Raw genomic sequence first — 19,334 nt, 5'->3', positions numbered from 1 at the left:
TCACGCACCGGCTTCCCGAAAAGGGGCAGCTTCTCCCCACCCCAAGGCCCCATGAGAGGGTAGTATTTCTTCCTCACTTCCTCCGCGGACTGGGTTTTCCACTCCACCCATTTGTCCGGGGGCTCATGTTCTACTACGGCCTGGATTTCCACGATCTGGCCACGAACTTCATCCTCAACATCTCGGCATTTATCGTCGTGTGCGAGGCTTTCCTCCGCGTCCGCCCTCATTTTGGCCTCTGGCTCAAGACCTTCAACGTCAAGCCCAAGGTGGTGCGCGGCAGCCAAGCGGAGTGTGGAGGCGCCATGGCGGGCAAGATGGCCAACGTCCTATGGTTCGAGGGCTCTTTTGTGGAGACCCTAAAGGGGTGGCAATCCGGGTGGTTTACATCACCGAGCCACGCGATCCAAACTGGATCAGAGCCCCCGAGTTTCGATCCGGACCCCCCACGCGGCTTATGTCCTGGAAAGAGACGGGCCTGTCGTGGGGTGATGAAAAAGAGGTGACCGGATTGCAAACATGCATCCAGTCCCTGGTGAACAAGCCAATCCGGCTTGTTAATGTAATCCAGGTTATGCTCGTCCGCCGGATCCTCCCGTGCCAACAACGGGATTTTAATATGTGGGAGTTCGACCCGGCGCAGCACCAAACCCATAGCAGGCTCTTCGACACGACGTACGAAGATGCCTGGAAGGTGCTATTCAAGGGCGCCGAGGCTGCCGCATCCGCTTCCGAGGACCGCGGATACAGCTCGCAGCGTCACGCTAGCGAGGTAAGCTATCTTCACCTTTTATAGGATGTTAAGCTTTTTTCATAGTTTGACTCTATGCGGGATCTAAACTCCCTTATCTTTGACAGGCTTGGCGAGCGATATCCGGATCGATTAACTGTCCGGCTCCGCTGCCCGAAGACCCAGCCCCAGCTCTACTAGTGAAGCTGCTGGTTCCGGCGCCTTATGTGGTGCCGAAGAAGAAGGCCAAGAAGAAGAAGACCACGGGGACTCGAAAGAGTGCCCGTAACATGGTGGTGTCGGACTCGTCATCCGACGAGTCCGAGACGCCCTCTTCCCGTGAAAACAAGGAGGAGGAAGAAGAAAACTCTCCCCCCCAGCGGAGGGAGGAGAGAAGAGGAAGGCCGCCCCAACGGGGGAGGCCGAGGGGTCTAGGAAAAGGAAGACCCCTCCGCCGGACTACTCCCCCGACGCCGAAGAGGGCGGAGAGGAGTGGCCAAACAGGGCCAAGCGTCCGGCGAAATCGTAAGTTCGGATATCAGAGTAACTCATGATGTTCCTTTGTTGCACAGCTTTCCCTAATGTCGAACGTAATTATGCAGCCCGCCCCGGGCCGAATTCAACGAATCGTCGGGCGGCTCCCTGGACTCATCGGACGTGAACTCAGTTCCGCCCGCTGTCTCCCCCCGCACTACAGATGACGCCGAAGTGGCGTCGCGACAAGCTCCGGGGCAGGAGCAGGTGGTCCCGAAGGAGCCGCAAGGCAACCTCCCGGACTCCAGGAGTGAAGGGGATAAGGCCCCCCCAGGGCTCCAAGTCCGGCTTTGTGCCGGATACCGCGCCGGAATCTTCCACAGTTCCGGACCGCGGTAGGCGAACTCCTTCCAAGAGGAGCAAGCCTTCTGAGCCGGCGGCCTCCGTCCAACCGGAGGTGCCGGACAATCTGCTGGAGGTGCTTGACGGCGCCTCCATCGACGAGGGGCACCGTACTATTATGAGTGCGGTGATCCAGAAGGTTCAGTCCGTCAAGAGCGGACTGACTGAAGCTTGCGCTAGCCTTCTAACAGGCTTCAAGGTAAGTAAAAATATGTAAAAATATTACCGCATAGACAGTAGCCCCTGATGCTCTGTTTGGCGTTCGGAAAGAAAAGCCGAATAGAGGATCTATTAAATATCGCAGGAGTCTAACAAAAAAGAGTCAATATGCGTATGCAGGCTTCGCTGCTATCCACCGCCGCACTGACTGTGGAGGTGGGTGTCCTGAAGCAGGACCTTGAGCGGACCGAGCAAGAGCTCGGCCTTGCCAAGCGGCAGCTCGAGGAGAAAGAAGGTAAGAAATACCTTACAGAAAAAGTGCCTATAAAAAGGCGTGATTGCAAAAAGATAACATGATTGTACTGCTTATTGTAAGGGCCACAACTGAGGTGGCGACCCTTAAGCAGGCGCTGTCTGAGGCCGAAAAGAAAACGGCCGCGGAGCGCACCGAGCAAGACAGACTTGGGGCTCAGGTCGGCGAGGTTCAGCAAGAGCTTCAGGCTCTCATGAAAAAACATGAGAGTTTGGAGCTTGAGTCAAAGGTGCAAGCATCCGAGCTCGCAACGGCCCTTGAGACTGCCAAGTCTGCCAAGGCCAAAGCCCAAAAGGCCCTCCAAGAGTTGGAGGAGATGAGGAAGATAGCAGCAGGTAAGGCATTGTTTATGCAAAGAAGAAATATAAAAGTAAACTACTTGTTACTTACCTGAATCCGGAGCTCTCCAGGGGCATTCGCAGATCTTCGCCGCAGTGTATCCGACGCCGCCGCATTCTACCGAGCTGAAGAGGGCAGCTCGACGGAGAAGGTGTTCTGGTCTCAGTATTCTGAGGCCGGACACCCTGTGCCCTTGAGCGACCAGCTGAAACAGCTGGTCGAGCTCCACAAGGCGGCCGAACAGGCCATGAAGGGCTTCATAGTTCGACTGTGGCCCGGAGAGGCCCTGCCTGGGAGCTATTTCAGGCTGGTGCGGCGGCTGGTGGAGGCCTGTCCGAGGCTCGAGGTCATCAAGCGCTCCGTCTGCATCGAAGGTGCCCGTCGGGCCCTTGCCCGTGCAAAGGTGCACTGGGGTAAGCTGGACGGTGAGAAGCTTGTGAAGGACGGGCCGCCGCCGGGGAAGGAGCATCGCAAGCCCGAGAACTACTACAAGGATGTTCTTGCAGGTGCCCGTCTTGTGGCGGATGAATGTACCAAGGATGTGATTTTTGAATGAACTCGCTCGTGTTTATCCTGTGCACTGAAAACTTGTTCATCTGCGCTAAGCAATGCTTATTGTATTTAAAATATTACTTTCTGTGCGGCCGTTTATCAAAAAATTGAGAGATGGCCAGTCGTCGGCTTCTGCCCCCATGCCACTAGTGCTGGGGTGTTCGGGATAAACCTGAGCGCTCTTTTTCCCATAGTTGGGTCCTTCAAGGGAGGCGCTCAGCACAACGAACCAGGCAATCGGACTATAATGCTTGAACACTCTCACTTAGCCATATAACTCTATAATTTTAAATTTCGGCGAAGCCCCTAGTTCGGAAGACCGAGTTCGGGGCGCTATCCACGCCTTGGCCGGACAAAGCCAGCTCCTCGCTCAAAGCGGCATAAGTCTTTAGGGACTCGAAATACCTCTCGAACAGCGACCGGTCTCTCGCCTCATCATGACAGCCAGTTTTAGCTTTCTCCACTGAGGTGCTTAACCCAGCTGAACCGGGGCACAATCGCAGTGGTTCTGCTAGTGCTACCTTAGCCGATATAGCGGAACGTAAGGCACCAAAACGTAGGAGCCGGGCAAACCCAACTATTGACCCAAATCATGATTCGGAGCCGATGCATATAGTGCTATAAGTTCGGGGTGCCGCACTTGTGAAAGTGTACGGACTTCTCACACCATAATGAGGGGTACTGAAGCCCCTGGCGTGTTTGCCGTACCATGGTGTACGGGTGCAATCATGTCAGTTAATAAACATATATGTGAAAAGAGGATAATGCGAAAAATAGACAAAAAGCTATGCCTTGTTTATAGAGAGGCTATTTATCAAAGCCGAACGATACAAATAGTGCGATAAGCAAAAAGATATTGGACTATTTAACATGTCCTGACCAGGGGCAGGCCTCGGAATTGTATTCAAAACAGGTATACCGCTCATAACAGAGACCACCTGGGAGTTCCATAATGCGGCATGGCTTGTCTGCCTCCCTGGATCTTGCATCATTTGTGCGGCAGTCGAATTGCCGAACAGGTCGTCCGAAGTATGGAGTCCTGAAAGTAAGAAAAAATTAAAAAAAGAATCCGGCAGCCCCTAGTACGTTTTAAGCCGTATTTTGGGCGTGCCGTTATTGTGCCCCTTCCCCTATGCCCATGGTATTTCAAGGGCGTAGTTATGTACGCGAGGCACTGGTTTCACTATGTCGCGAGAGCTGGGCTTGGGGCCGCATTGCTACGCTTGCTCAGAACGTGCCAGGCGGTCCTGCTGTGGGTTACTCCGGGCGCGCTTGGCGGTGTCTGGCTTTTTAACGGCCGGACTGGAGAATTGCCTAAGAAGGCTACTTTGTACTTCCGCTGCGAGAGCCGCCGTGTGCTCCTCTGTACGGAGGGAGCGTTCGGTGTTTCCATTGACCGTGATTACTCCTCGAGGGCCTGGCATCTTGAGCTTGAGATATGCGTAGTGCCGCACCGCATTGAACTTTGCGAATGCGGTTCGTCTGAGCAGGGCGTGATAGCCACTGCGAAACGGGACTATATCAAAGGTTAACTCTTCGCTTCGGAAATTGTCCGGGGATCCGAAGACCACGTCAAGTGTTACTGAGCCTGTACAGTTGGCTTCTACACCTGGTATAACGCCTTTAAAGGTCATTTTTGTGGGCCTAATCCTTGAGGGATCTATGCCCATTTTCCGCACTGTATCCTGGTAAAGCAGGTTCAAGCTACTGCCGCCGTCCATGAGGACTCTTGTTAGATGAAATCCGTCGATGATTGGGTCGAGAACCAATGCGGCGAAGCCGCCATGACGGATGCTAGTGGGATGGTCCCTTCGATCAAAAGTGATCGGGCAGGAGGACCATGGGTTGAACTTTGGGGCGATTGGCTCCATCGCATATACGTCCTGTAGCGCACGCTTCCGCTCCCTCTTGGGAATGTGGGTTGCGTATATCATGTTCACCGTCCGCACTTGTGGGGGAAAGCCCTTCTGTCCATTGTTGTTCGGCGGCCTGGGCTCCTCCTCGACGTCGCTGTGCAGCCCCTTGTCTTTGTTTTCGGCTCTTAACTTGCCTGCCTGCTTGAACACCCAACAATCCCTGTTAGTGTGATTGGCTGGCATTTCGGGGGTGCCATGTATCTGGCACAAGCGGTCGAGTATTCGGTCCAAACTGGACGGGCCCTGAGTATTCTTTTTGGATGGCTTTTTCCGCTGACCGGATTTATAGCCTCTGAATCCGGCATTGACTGCCGTGTCTTCATTGCTGTCACTGCTAACGCGGCGTTTTTGCTTATTCCAACGTGTCCTGCCACTTTTGTCCTTGGTATCCGAATTACCAGGGTTCTTTGATAAGTTGTTACTGCGAGCTAGCCAGCTGTCTTCTCCCGCGCAAAAGCGGGTCATGAGTGTCGTGAGGGCTGCCATAGATTTCGGCTTTTCCTGTCCCAGGTGCCGGGCAAGCCACTCGTCGCGGATGTTATGCTTGAAGGCTGCTAGGGCCTCTGCGTCCGGACAGTCGACTATCTGATTTTTCTTTGTTAGGAACCGTGTCCAGAATTGCCTGGCCGATTCCTCTGGCTGTTGAATTATGTGGCTTAAGTCGTCGGCATCCGGTGGTCGCATGTAAGTGCCCTGGAAGTTGTCGAGGAATGCGGCTTCCAGGTCCTCCCAAGAACCGATTGAGTCTGCTGGCAAGCTGTTAAGCCAATGTTGGGCCGGTCCTTTAAGTTTGAGCGGGAGGTATTTGATGGCGTGTAGATCATCGCCGCGTGCCATGTGGATGTGAAGGAGATAATCCTCGATCCATACCGCCGGATCTGTTGTGCCATCGTATGATTCGATGTTTACGGGTTTGAAACCCTCTGGGATTTTATGATCCATTACTTCATCCATGAAGCATAGCGGGTGTGCGGCGCCTCTGTACTGGGCTATATCCCGATGCAGCTCGCAAGAGCTATGTCTGTTGTGTTCGGCCCGGCCGGATTTGTTGTATTCGGAGTGAAGATCATCGTCACGTGCCGTAGGGCGCCTGTGCGATCCGTAGATCGATCTTGTTTGTCTTGCCTTATCCTCCAGTACGTCTCGCAGGTCCGGCGCATTTTCCCGTGCTTTAGTTGAGCGGCATCGGGGCATGGCTTCTGTTGAGGGCCGAGAGGCCTCTCTGTCGTGGCCGCGAGGTGGCCGGTCTGCCATGTCGTGCGCTGGTAATGTAGGTGCTTCCTCCTCTGATTGGGGTAGCGGCCTGCGCTTTGGGTAACTCTTGGAGGGGCGTTCGAGTTCATACTCTTTGGCTGCGAGGACCTCAGTCCATCTGTCAGCTAGCAAATCTTGGTCAGCTCTAAGCTGTTGCTGCTTTTTCTTGAGGCTGCTTGCCGTGGCTAAAAGCCTGTGTTTGAAACGCTCTTGTTCGGCGGGGTCTGATGGTACGACGAATTCGTCGTCATCGAGGCTTGCCTCGTCTTCGGAGGGAGGCATATAGTTATCATCCTCGACCTCTTGGTTTGCCGCTCTCTCATGAGGGCTGGCTTCTCCATCTTCCGGTGCCGAATCTTGCTGGGGTGGGTGTTCTACGGCGCTATCCGGGGTAGTATTATCTCCCATGCCGGAATCACCGTTTTTGCTTTGGCGGGATTTAGAGCGGCGCCGCTGACGCCGGCGCTTTGGCTGTTTCTTGGCGGTGTCATCCCCCGCTGTTCCATCGCCATCTCCATCTTTTGGAGTATCCACCATATATATGTCATATGACGAGGTGACCTTCCAGCGCCCTATAGGTGCTGGTTCCTGTTCGTCTCCTACATCGTCGTCCATACCGTCGATGTCTTCGGAGCCGAAGTCAAGCATGTCGGTTAAATCGTCGACAGTGGCTACAAAGTGGGTGGTGGGTGGGCTTTGAACTTCGTCATCGTCCGTATCCCATCCTCGCTGACCATAATCCGGCCAGGGCTCTCCTGATAAAGAGAGAGACTTGAGAGAATCCAGGATGTCGCCAAAAGGCGAGTGCTGAAAGATGTCCACGGCGGTGAACTCCATTATCGGCGCCCAATCGGATTCGATTGGCAGGGGCGCGGGGGGTTCGGAGTGCGGGGGGGAGTCCAGATCCTCGGAGTCACGGGTCATGCAGAGTACGGGGCTGGCGTTCGGCTCGACCGCCTTTGAGATCGCAGCCCCCGAGGTGACGTCCAACCGCTCATCCTCGATTGGCGCAATAGGCTCCGAGTTAGGGGTCAGAACCGGTGCGTGTGCGGCCTCCAGGACACTGTCCGGAGGCAGAGCTAGATCATGCCCCTCAAGATAGTGCGGCGCGCTTGGCCGTGGCTCGAACCCGTCGAAGATCAAGTCTTCGCGGATGTCAGCCGTGTAGTTTAAGCTTCCAAACCTGACTTGATGGCCAGGGCGTAGCTTTCGATCTGCTCCAGGTGGCCAAGCGAATTGGCCCGCAGTGCGAAGCCACCGAAGACGAAGATCTGTCCGGGGAGAAAAGTCTCACCCTGGACTGCATCGTTGTTGATGATCAAAGGAGCCATCGGGCCTAAAGGCGACGACACAAAGGAACTCTCAATGAAAGCACCAATGTCGGTGTCAAAACCGGCGGATCTCAAGTAGGGGGTCCCGAACTGTGCGTCAAGGCCGGATGGTAACAGGAGACAAGGGACACGATGTTTTTACCCAGGTTCGGGCCCTCTCGATGGAGGTAATACCCTACTCATGCTTGATTAATATTGATGATATGGGTAGTACAAGCATAGATCTACCACGAGATCAAGGAGGCTAAACCCTAGAAGCTAGCCTATGGTATGATTGTTGTATATGGAGTTGATGTCCTACGGACTACAACCCTCCGGTTTATATAGGCACCGGATAGGGTTATGGTTACACAGAGTTGGTTACAATGTTAGGAGATCTTGAATATCCGCATCGCCAAGCTTGCCTTCCACGCCAAGGAAAGTCTCATCCGGACATGGGACGAAGTCTTCAATCTTGTATCTTCATAGTGCTGGAGTCCGGCTGAAGGTATAGTCCGGCTACCCGAACACCCCCTAATCCAGGACTCCCTCAACGAGATTCTTGTAAGGGGGTAGGTCTGTCACACCCTGATTTTCATGGCACAACACTTAAGCTAATAAATCATGATAAAGTGTGGTTTGACAAAAACTTTTGCATTATTTGGCTTTTATTTGGAGTTGGTTTTGTCTCTGTGTTTTTCAAGTCCTCTTTAAAGTCAACACAACTCCCCCTCCCATACTTCATCTCCTTGCACCAAACTTCTGCACAATGATCATGCCATGTGTATAGTGCAATATAGTATTTTCTTACAAAAATAATTTGGCCAAATAGTATTTTCAAAAATTAGTTTTCCAAAACCCCCTGAATTGAGGTTTGCACTGCAAGTACTTGATTTGGCATGTGAAAAATCTTTCAAAAAGTATATTTGAATCCTATTAGATATAGGACTCCCATAACACACAAAAATATAATTTTAAAAGTTATTTTCCTATTTTATTTAAAAGCTTTTTCTTAATGCCAGAAATGGTCTTTAATAGGGAAAAATTATTTTATTGTTTCAAAAATATTTGACAAAAACCTAGAGAAACTCAGTGGACATATATTGTCCATATATAAGAGTTTCAACACATGGTCATGTTCAAAATAATGGTAAAATCCCTCAAATACCCTTTCTGGATATTTCAAGCTTTTGAAATATTTACAAAGGATATATTCCCCAAAAATTCCAAGAAAATTCTAGCATGTCACAGATGACATGTTGGATGATCTTGCCAAGTCTCATGTCATGGAGAATAGTATAACCCTATGACATCCCCTCAAAACCATTTCTGTCCATTTTGAAGTTTGAGCAACTTTACATTGCCAAACATGTCCAAATGTTCTAAAACTTGGTGCACATGCTCAAATGGTCTAATTATTCATCTATACCAAATGTCACAAGTTGGAGAGAATGTTATCTTGATCAAAGTGCCCCAAAACTCTCTCTGACCAGAATCAAATTTGAACAACTTTGTACAACCAACTTTCTCTCCTTGACCCCAACTTTTCTGAGCATGTTCACATGACCAAATGAGGCCACTACACCAAGTGGTTCATCAAGGGGAAGTGATTTGCTCAACTAGATCTACACAAGTTCATTTCTGCTAATTTCTAGGGTTTACAAAAGTTACATTGTGAACTTTGCAAAAATAAGCTCAAAATGGGTGTAAGGCCCTAATTATATGTGCAATTTCACCCTATGGAGTCTCCTGCCAAATGGAGTTCATTTGCTTAACCAAACAAGCATCAAACACCTTCTGCCATTTTACTAAAACCCCTGTTTTGACCTCTTCCACTCTTCTCCATGGCCTCCACTTTTTACCACAGCCCCTCCTAGACCTCTTCTACCTCCTGTAGCAATGGCTGCATCTCAGATCAATAATTGAGGGGTGAAACCACCTCTGTTACCTCTCTGGACAGCCCTTGCACCCCTCTTCCTCACCTCCCTCCTCACTCCAGTGGCCACCCAAGGCATCCAAGGCTTTCCCCACATTCTTTACTCCTCCCTAGAGCTACCAGACATGCTTGGCCGTGCCCACTTTACCAAAAAAATGGCATACCGGCCATTTGCACGCTCTGGAGTGCGCTACAGTGCACTCCCGCACTGTAGCCGCCCCCTGCCAACCACCTCCGGCCACCTCAGCTCTCCCCCTCATGCCAGCCGATGCTCCTCGACGTCCGCAGCACGCTTCGCCTCTGTCTCCCTCCTCCTTCTCCCTCCTGCTGCCCTTGCTCGCACGCGCGCTGGCCGCCCGGGAGCTCCAATGAGCGGCCTCACACGCGCGGCGTCTCTGACCCCTCCGCGCTCCCTCTCTTCTCCCCCTAGGCGTAGTTGACCCCCACGAATGCCCTAGACACGGCGCAGCACCCTCCCGAGGCCCGTAGCGACGAACACGAGCTCCCTGGCGCACGAGCCCACGGTGGACCGCCGCTCGCCTATATAAGGCATCCCCGAGCCCCCTCTAGCCACCACTCGTCCTCTTCCACTCCAAATAGCCACACTGGGCCTCCCGTTCACTCCCAGAGCCGCCCGAGATCGAGATCGAGCTCGAGCTCCGCCGCTTCGGGTCGCCGTCGATCTCGTGGTACAGGCCTCCTTTGCCCCCCCTCTCTCTTGATCTGGAACCGCCTCACCTCTCTTACCATTTCCCCTCTGTCTCCCCTCTCTATTGTAGCCAGAGTCGACCGGGGCAAGCACCTCCCGAAGCCCTTCCGCCGGCTCCCTCGTTGCCAGCGAACCCCTACACTCCGGCGACCAACTCCACCTCCATCCGAACGGCGGCTCCTCCCTGAGCACAACGGTACCACCCACGCATCCTCCCGTGCCCTATATCGCCGCCGGCGAGCTCGCCGTCGCCTCTAGACGGAGGTAGACGATGACGGCCGTGGACCCTGTCCGTCAGCCTCACGCCCTGATGGGTGGGACCCACCCGTCGGGTTTAAAAATGCACGCGCGCGCGCACTGGTTCGCCGTCAGTCGAAGGCGTACTTTGCCTTTACGCGTTTGACGTGGCAGCCATGCGCGGGCTGATATTTCCTCTGGGCCTGCTGCATTGTGGCCTTTCTGGCCTAGTGGCACAGTGCCACTTTTCTTTTTCTTTTTTTGTCTGTTTTATAAAAATTCCACAGGATAAAACATTTATCCAAATAGAATAATTCCAACTCCTAAAATGTTAGAATAATCCCACCTATTAATTGATATAACTTTCATACCCATCCATTACACTTTTCTGCATTGTTCAAATTTAAATTCAAATTTGAACAATAAGTTCCCTGTTTGAAAATCCACTACTCTGTCCCCCTAACTCCAAATCCAAAACAAGGAATTTTCCCCTTCTTAGTTTTCACCCTAGTATTTAACAAAAATAAGTTGACATTTTTCTGAGCACTTTGGTTTTTTCTGTTTTATTATTGCCTTATTTTTCTCGTTATTATTTTGCAACGATAGATTGCGTTGCTGACGAAGGAGTTGAACCAGAAGACTTTGAAGACCCAGAAGACTTTGTTGAGCCAGGCAAGCAGCACTTTGACCATGTCTATGAAACCCTTTTTATGCATGACATATAGCACCATATTGTTGTTGCAACGGTATCATGATGAGGTGGAACCACTTTGATGGTTTGCCTCTGTTACTTCCTTGTTGATACTTGCATTGTGCATGACCCTACCTCCTTATGAGGGTTATATCAGTGGGAGTAGATAGGATGCTAAAGTAGTTGCTACGCAAAAAGGGATGGGGATATGCACGGTGATGGAGACAAAGTATTTTCAAAGGACTTTTCGAAAACCCCGTCGGGTGCCACTTATGCCCGAGGGAGATGATGAGTTGGGTAACCACTTGATGACGAAGTGGTGTACCGAGGCAAGTGTGTGTGTTGTTTTTCAAAATGGATTGGTTTAATTTGCGACCGTTATTCCAACCTTACATGCACAACCACTCCACCCTTGTATGGGAAAGGGCATTATTGATTACCTAGGCCGATACTAGCTTGGAGCCCACATTACTAGTGACGGGAGAGTTGTTGGTGCGCTCTCTCGGGATGGGGTCGTGCTAGGTAGGGCGGCCAACAACATTTTTATGGGGCACCGGACACACTGTTGGTACCCCGAGCCAGTGGTATGTGATGAATATGGGAGCGAGGCTCCACAATTTTAAGTTGTGAAATGTTGGGCATGGGGGTTACTACCAATCGAGTAAATCTTGTGGGTAAGGTGTGCAACCTCTGCAGAGTGTAAAACTATTCGAATAGCCATGTCCACGGTCAAGGACAGTTGGGTAACCGCTCTTGGGCTCCGTCCACATGTTTACAAACTAGTGTGTGTGTGATTGGATAAGTGGGAAGAACTACTTGGGTCAAGTCAAAGGACTTGACATGATTGAGTTGGGTTGATGCCCACTCTATTTATGTTGATATCTGTAACCTGTCCTCATGGTTAATTGAATTCTCCTGATGCATGTCTTACAAGTTGTTGAACATGTCATTGCACTCAAAACTAGCTTTCCGCAAAAATTTACCTATATCATGCATTGTTGTATCTTGAACCAAAACATGGGTTGCTTGCGAGTACATTCAAAGTACTCATTGGCTTGCCACTGGTTATTTTATTGGCCAGGCATGAAAGACAAGATATATTGAAGAGTTCTTTGGTGACGATCATGCGAGCTAGGACGCTTCCCAGTTAGAATGCCTGTAGGGTTAAGGCAGATGGCATGGGTCCAAGTTGTTATTGAAGTTTTCCGCTGCGAAGTTATACTCAAGACTTGACCATAATGGTCATAATTTATGTAAGACAGTTTGTATGGATGTAATACTCTTGTTAATCAGCTTCTGTGTGTTCAGTGAGCATTGATATCTGGGATCACTATACACGTGCATTAGGCGATTACGACTCATGAGTCAGGGTCCCCACATCACCCCCACTCAAAAGAATCTCGTCCCGAGATTTAGGATCCTCCGGGAAGAAGGTGGGGTACTCGAGTCGAAGACGATCCTCCCTTTCCCAAGTGGCTTCTTTCTCGGAATGGTGTGACCATTGAACCTTGAGAAACCTGATATTATGGCGTCGACTACTACGCTCGGCTTGATCAAGGATACGAACGGGATATTCCCGATATGAGAGGTTATCTTGTAGATCAAGCGTTTCGTGGTCCACTCCACGGATAGGATCCGCAAAGCAACGCCTGAGTTGAGAAACGTGGAAGACATTGTGAACTCTGGAAAGATGCGAAGGTAGTTCCAATTGGTAGGCAACTTCTCCTCGTTTGGCAAGAATGCGAAAAGGTCCAATGTAACAAGGAGACAATTTGCCGTTGATACCGAAACGATGGGTTCCCTTTAACGGAGTAACCCGAAGGTAAGCCTTCTCGCCGACTTCATAAGTCATGAGCTTATGTTTACGATCATATTGGCTCTTTTGGCGAGATTGGGCTGTTTTCAATTTCTCACGAATAACGCGAACCTGCTCTTCTGCTTCCTGAATCATATCCGGGCCATAGAGTTGTCTTTCCCCGGTTTCTGACTAGTTAAGAGGCGTTCGACATTTTCGTCCATAGAGAACTTCGAAAGGAGCTTTGCCCAAGCTAGCTTCATAACTATTGTTATAAGCAAACTCCGCGAATGGAAGGCATTTCTCCAACCCATTTCGAATGAGATGACAGAAGCTCGGAGCATATCTTCCAAAATTTGATTGACTCGCTCTACTTGACCACTTGATTGAGGATGGAAGGCAGTGCTAAAAGAGAGACGAGTTCCCATAGCATTTTGGAAACTTTCCCAAAATTGAGAGGTGAAGAGACTCCCACGGTCTGAGTTAATTTCCAATGGGACACCATGAAGAGATACTATTCGGGAGATGTATAATTCAGCTAGCTAGCTAGTGGTGATACTCTCACGAACAGGTAGAAAGTGGGCTACTTTGGAAAGATGGTCGATCATGACGAAGATGGCATTATTCCTCTCTTGGTCCTGGGAAACCCAGAAATGAAATCCATACTGATTTTATCCCATTTCCACAGGAATAGACAAAGGTTGATGCTCTGCAGGGTGCCAGCAGGCCGTTGATGCTCTGCTTTAACACGACGACAGACGTCGTAGCTAGCAATGTATTGAGCAATTTCTCTCTTCATCCTAGTCCACCAAAACCTCTGGCGTAGGTCTTGATACATCTTAGTACTACCGGGATGAATGGTGAGAGGGGATTCATGAGCTTGCTTAAGGATCAGCCGCCTCAGGTTTCGTGCCTTGGGAACCACCAAGCGGTTTCCAAAGTATACGACACCTTGATCATCAACGGAGAAACAATTCACGACTCCTTTCTTAATGTTTCTCTTAATACGGGAGATTCCCGGATCTACCTTCTGTGCCTCGATGATCTGATCCGTAAGGGTAGGTTTCTCCACCAGGGTGGATAGGAATCCTCGAGGAACAATGTGAAGATTAAGCTTACAAAATTCCTCATGGAGAAGTGGTTGACTTTGTTGTAACATCAGGTTGTTACAAAAGGATTTACACTTAGTGCATCAGCCATGACATTGGCTTTCCCCGGGGTGTAAGTTATTCCTAAGTCGTAATCCGAGATGAACTCGACCCAACGTCTTTGCCTGAGATTCAAATGCGGTTGGGTGAAGATATATTTCAAACTTTGGTGATCGGTGAAGATCTCGCAATGATTACCGAGGAGGTAATGTCGCCAAGTTTTAAGTGCATGTACTACAGCTGCAAGCTCTAGATCATGTGTGGGATAATTTTCCTCATGTGGGTGTAATTGCCGTGAAGCATAGGCAATTACCTGATGATCTTGCATGAGTATGCAACCTAGTCCTTGTCGCGAGGCATCGCAATAGATAATAAAGTCCTTGGAGAAATCTGGTGGTACTAGTACGGGAGCAGATGTCAGGCGTCTTTTCAGTTCCTGAAAGCTGAACTCACACTGTGGGGTCCACTCGAACTTTTTATCTTTCTTGAGGAGTTCAGGTAGAGGTTTAGAAAAATTGGAGAAATTCTCGACGAAGCGGCGGCAGTAGCTCGCTAAGCAAAGGAAGCTCCGAACTTGCTTGAACGTCTCAGGTGGAGTCCAATCAAAGATGGCTTGAACTCGCTTGGGATTGACAGAAATACCCTTACCAAAGATTATATGGCCTAGATAGGTCACTTCTGGCAACCAAAATTCACACTTGGAGAATTTGGCATAAAGGCGATGCTCTCGAAGTTTCGTCAATACCAGCCTTAGATGTTCGGCATGTTCCTCTTTATTGATGGAGTAGATGAGTATGTCATCGAGGTATACTACGATGAATTTATCCAAATACTCCATGAAGACTGAGTTCATTAACCGAGAGAAGGTGGCTTGGGCATTGGTTAAACCGAAGGACATAACGGTGTACTCGTATTGGCCATAACGAGTAACAAAGGCCGTTTTGGGAATGTCCCCGTTTCTGATTTTGATTTGATGGTAGCCCAACCTCAAATCCATCTTGGAAAAGAATGAGGATCCAGCGAGCTGGTCATACAGATCGTTGATCCTGGGAAGCGGATACTTGTTCTTGATAGTGACCAAGTTGACAGGTCGGTAATCTACAACCATCCGATCCGTTCCATCCTTCTCTTTGACGAAGAGGACGGGGCAAGCCCAAGGAGAGGAACTAGGACGGATGAAACCCTTTTTCAAGGACTCATCAAGTTGGTTCTTAAGCTCGGCTAGTTCTAAGGGTGCCATCTTATAGGGTCTTCTAGAAATTGTAACGGTTCCTGGAACAAGGTCTATCACAAACTCGACATCCCTGTCAGGTGGAACACCTGGCAGTTCTTCTGGAAAGACATCCGAAAAGTCCCGGACTACCGGAATATCTTCAAGGTCTGGAAGGGGGTTGGCATTTAGGGAGTAAAGCTGGCGCTTGGCCACTTGATTTAAGACATTGACTGTCTTGCCCGATGGGTGAGTAAGTTGAACGGTTCTAGTGGCACAATCAATCTTAGCATAATGAGTTGACATCCAGTCCATACCCAAGATGATGTTAATGTCCGAGGACTTGAGAGCTATTAAGGATGCAAGGAAGACAAGTCTATCAACACGAATTTCGTTCCCATGGCTTACTCTAGAAGTTTGCCATTTGGAACCCGGAGTTTGAATTACCATGGAAGTGGGCATGTCACAGAATGTCGTGTTATGCCATCGACCATAGTTCTTGGATATGAATGAATGAGATGCTCCAGTATCGAAAAGAACAGATGCCGGATGGCAATTAACAAGGAGCGTACCAAGGACGACGTTAGGATCCTCATGAGCCTCCTCGGCTGAGACATAGTTGACATGGCCACGTGAAGTGGTAACCGGCTTGGCGTAGAATGTCTTTCCCGCTGGCTTACCACGGCCAACGGACTTTCCAGACTGATTGGGGTTGTTGTTCTGGGGACACTCTCGACTATAGTGACCCGACTCTCCACACTTAAAACATGTCACAACATTGGGGCGTGGAGCAGCATTAGCAGCGGGGCCACCATAGGGCTTGGGTGGTGCAAACTGCTGGTTGGGATGAGGCGCCTCAAAGGATGGCCTTGGAATGAACCTGGGTGGCAGTGCCGTGCTTGGAATCCACACCCGGCGCTTCTGAGATCCAGAGCCGGATGAAGAGCCAAAATCACGAGAGTGCTTGCGTGAAGCGTCATAGTCAGACTGGCCTGTCTCAGCACTGATGGCTTTATTGTCCAACTTCTGAAAGGAGGTGCACTCGTGTAGACAAAGATCGCGGCGAAGCTCAGGGCTAAGTCCCTTGCGGAACCTTGCCTGCTTCTTAGCATCGGTGGATACCTCTTCAGGAGCATATCGTGCCAGATTCCCAAATTCATGACTATATGCATCCACAGTCAGTCTTCCTTGGGTGAAATTGCATAACTCTTCCCTCTTGCGATCTATGAGACCTTCCGGAATGTGATGCTCATGGAAAGCCTCACTGAATTCAGCCCAAGTAGTGATTTGGCCGGCCGGGCACATAGCTTCAAAGTTTTCCCACCAAAGGCTAGCAGGGCCTTCGAGGTGATAGGCAGCATAAGTAACCTTATCAGCTTCGGCTACGTTGGCAGAACGTAGCTTGTGGGTGATGTTGTGAAGCCAGTCATCCGCGTCGAGGGGCTCGACGGAATGGTTAAACTTTGGTGGGTACAGCTTGATAAAATCATTGATTGACACCAAGTCATTTCGCTGATGGCGTGTAGTGTTCTGCTCAATCCGCTCTAGCAAGGGGTTAGTATCATGCTTGTTTCTTTCCGCCTCCAGCATCACTTCGGCCAGAGAAGGCGGGTGAGGCAGATTTTCACCCCTAACTGCACTAGCTTTCCCCTGCTCCGGGGCAGCAGGGTTGCTACGGGTGTTGACCATCCTAGGAGAAAACAAGACAACGGCTTAGATAAGGATGGAACAAACTTAGCAAGGAAGTGCAGAATGTAATGGATAACACGGAATGCAGAGATATTCATCCGTATGTCATGGTAATATACAACTGCCATATATATACCAACGGTCATACACACCATACATAGTTTAGTACAAGCCCAGGCTACAGTACAACTATGATGAAAGACGTTACATCTCATCGGAGGCATTCCAAGCTCCTATACATTATTTGTCTACACCTCCGGAATTGATTACACACTAAGTCATATTCCACAAGTCACGCAGGACAATGGAGATACAACTATTACAATACTAGAGATACTACTACTAACTCAGACAGCTCCATAGTAGTCCTCATAGAAGTCACCTCCATAGCCTGGAAGTTCAACGTGATCATCCGAGAACAGACGGTCCTGAGGAGCTTGTGGACCAAAGGGGCTAGGATGAGGTCTTGGACTAACAAACGGTGGCCTGCGGGGACCACGGGGTGGGGTGATGCCTCCCACATCACGCCAATCCACCATGTCTGCATAGCAGATCTCATAGGATACAGATCCCTCGTATCCATACATCCAGCTTGCACAGCAGGTGCAAACCGAGTCAAAGTGGCCCAATGATCAGCACGGGTGTTGAAAAGCTCCAGTCTCAAGGCCCGATTCTCTCGGTCCTTATCCTCGAGCATCTCGGCAGTGGTTTGAGTTAGTGAGTCCTCACGTGTGGAGACAGCATAGATAGCCTGGAGATACCCTTGCGCTCCCGGGAGTGAAGCTGGCATATAACGGAAGTCGGTGTTCCGAAGCAGGCCAGTCCGGACTCGCATGATGGTCATCATGGAATAGGTAGCATCCTGCACAGCCATCTCAACAGTAACCCCGAGTCCATAGGAACAGTGGAGGGGCTCGGTAGATCCAGGATAAGAAGGAAATATCCTGACGGTGCAGAAATATTGGCTTTGATTAAAGTCTCGGAATTGCTCTTTGACAGTGTATTCGGGATACCAACGGTAACCCGTCTCGATCATTACCCGGACTAACATAGCAGTATTACCGGGCACATCGAGGCACCGGGTCAGGCAAACCACTTGGTTTTGAGCATGAGTGGCCATCTGAAAGCACAACCACAATGCAAAGACATTAGAATTTCTAGGGAAAATTGGACAGCATAACAGCTGTGAATGCTCAGAAAAAGATTTGAGACATCCACAACAGTTTGCAACACCACTCAACAACATCATATAAAGGTTCTGATTCAACTGGGAACATACTAAAAAGTAGTAGATACTGTACTGAGGCTTGTAACAACAATCCTATAACCTACTACGGATTAGTAACATGTGAACCTGATAGAAGAAGAGAGCCTAGTCCTTAACCCACGTTGAATGAGAAGAGAATGACTCAGATCAGAGGGCATAAGGTAAAGTAGTAAAAGAGCCTTACGTTCCCTCCCACAATCAATTCCCCTACATATAACTAAAGCATTTCTAGACTCGACATCGACCAGTTTGGCTCAACAAACCTACAGGCAGTCCGGCTCTGATGCCAACGCTGTCAGGCCCCGATTCCAAGTCACATAGTTCTAGCCGGTAACACCTCATATCACATTGCGGCCTCACGCACGGTATCCCCACGGGTGTCGCCTTACCATGGCCTGGGACCGTTTGCGCCTTTTGGCTCACGTATATGATAGAACTGTCGCTAGCATCCATACACTGGTAGAAAAAGGGCCTGTTTGTCCCGGTTCGTAAGGGCCTTTTGTCCCGGTTCCTGAACCGGGACTAAAGGGTCGGTACTAATGCCCTGCCCCTTTAGTCCCAGTTCAATCCAGAACCGGGACTGATGGGCCTCCACGTGGCATGTGCGCGGAGCCCAGGCAAGAGACCCTTTGGTCCCGGTTGGTGGCACCAACCGGGACCAATAGGCATCCACGCGTCAGCATTTCTGTGGCTGGGGTTTTTATTTTTTTTGAAAGGGGGGGTTGGGGGTTAATTTAGGTGTTTCATATATTGTGTTAGCTAGCTATAATTAATAGAGAGAAGTGTCCTCTCTTATGTCCGTGCTTGGTCGACGCTACCTACTATACATACGTATAGAGAGGACTAGACACGCTAGCTAGTAAGCAAACGAAGGAAACAAAAGATCGTCATGAACATATATGCATACAGAGAGAAGTGATATCGACCACCTCTCCTTCTCCGAGAGATTGGTGGAACAACAAGTTCTCGTATATCTATCCGACACTACCGGCTACATATATACAATAATTATCTCTTACAAATATAATCATACGGACTCATGGTCCACATAGTATTCTCCGTCTTCAGCGATCACGTGGTTAAGAAAGAATGCCGCCAATTCCTCTTGAATTGCTCGCATGCGATCTGGTGCTAGGAGTTCATCCCGCTTCCGAAACATCTAATTTGAAGAAGGGGGTCAATACATATATATATATGAATGAA

Source organism: Triticum urartu, chromosome 7A (genome assembly GCF_056163025.1).
Source record: "Triticum urartu cultivar PI428250 chromosome 7A, HENAU_Tu73, whole genome shotgun sequence".
NCBI classification, from domain to species: Eukaryota; Viridiplantae; Streptophyta; class Magnoliopsida; order Poales; family Poaceae; genus Triticum; species Triticum urartu.
The sequence above is the reverse complement of the archived record's forward strand: the minus strand, read 5'-3'. Positions refer to the sequence as shown.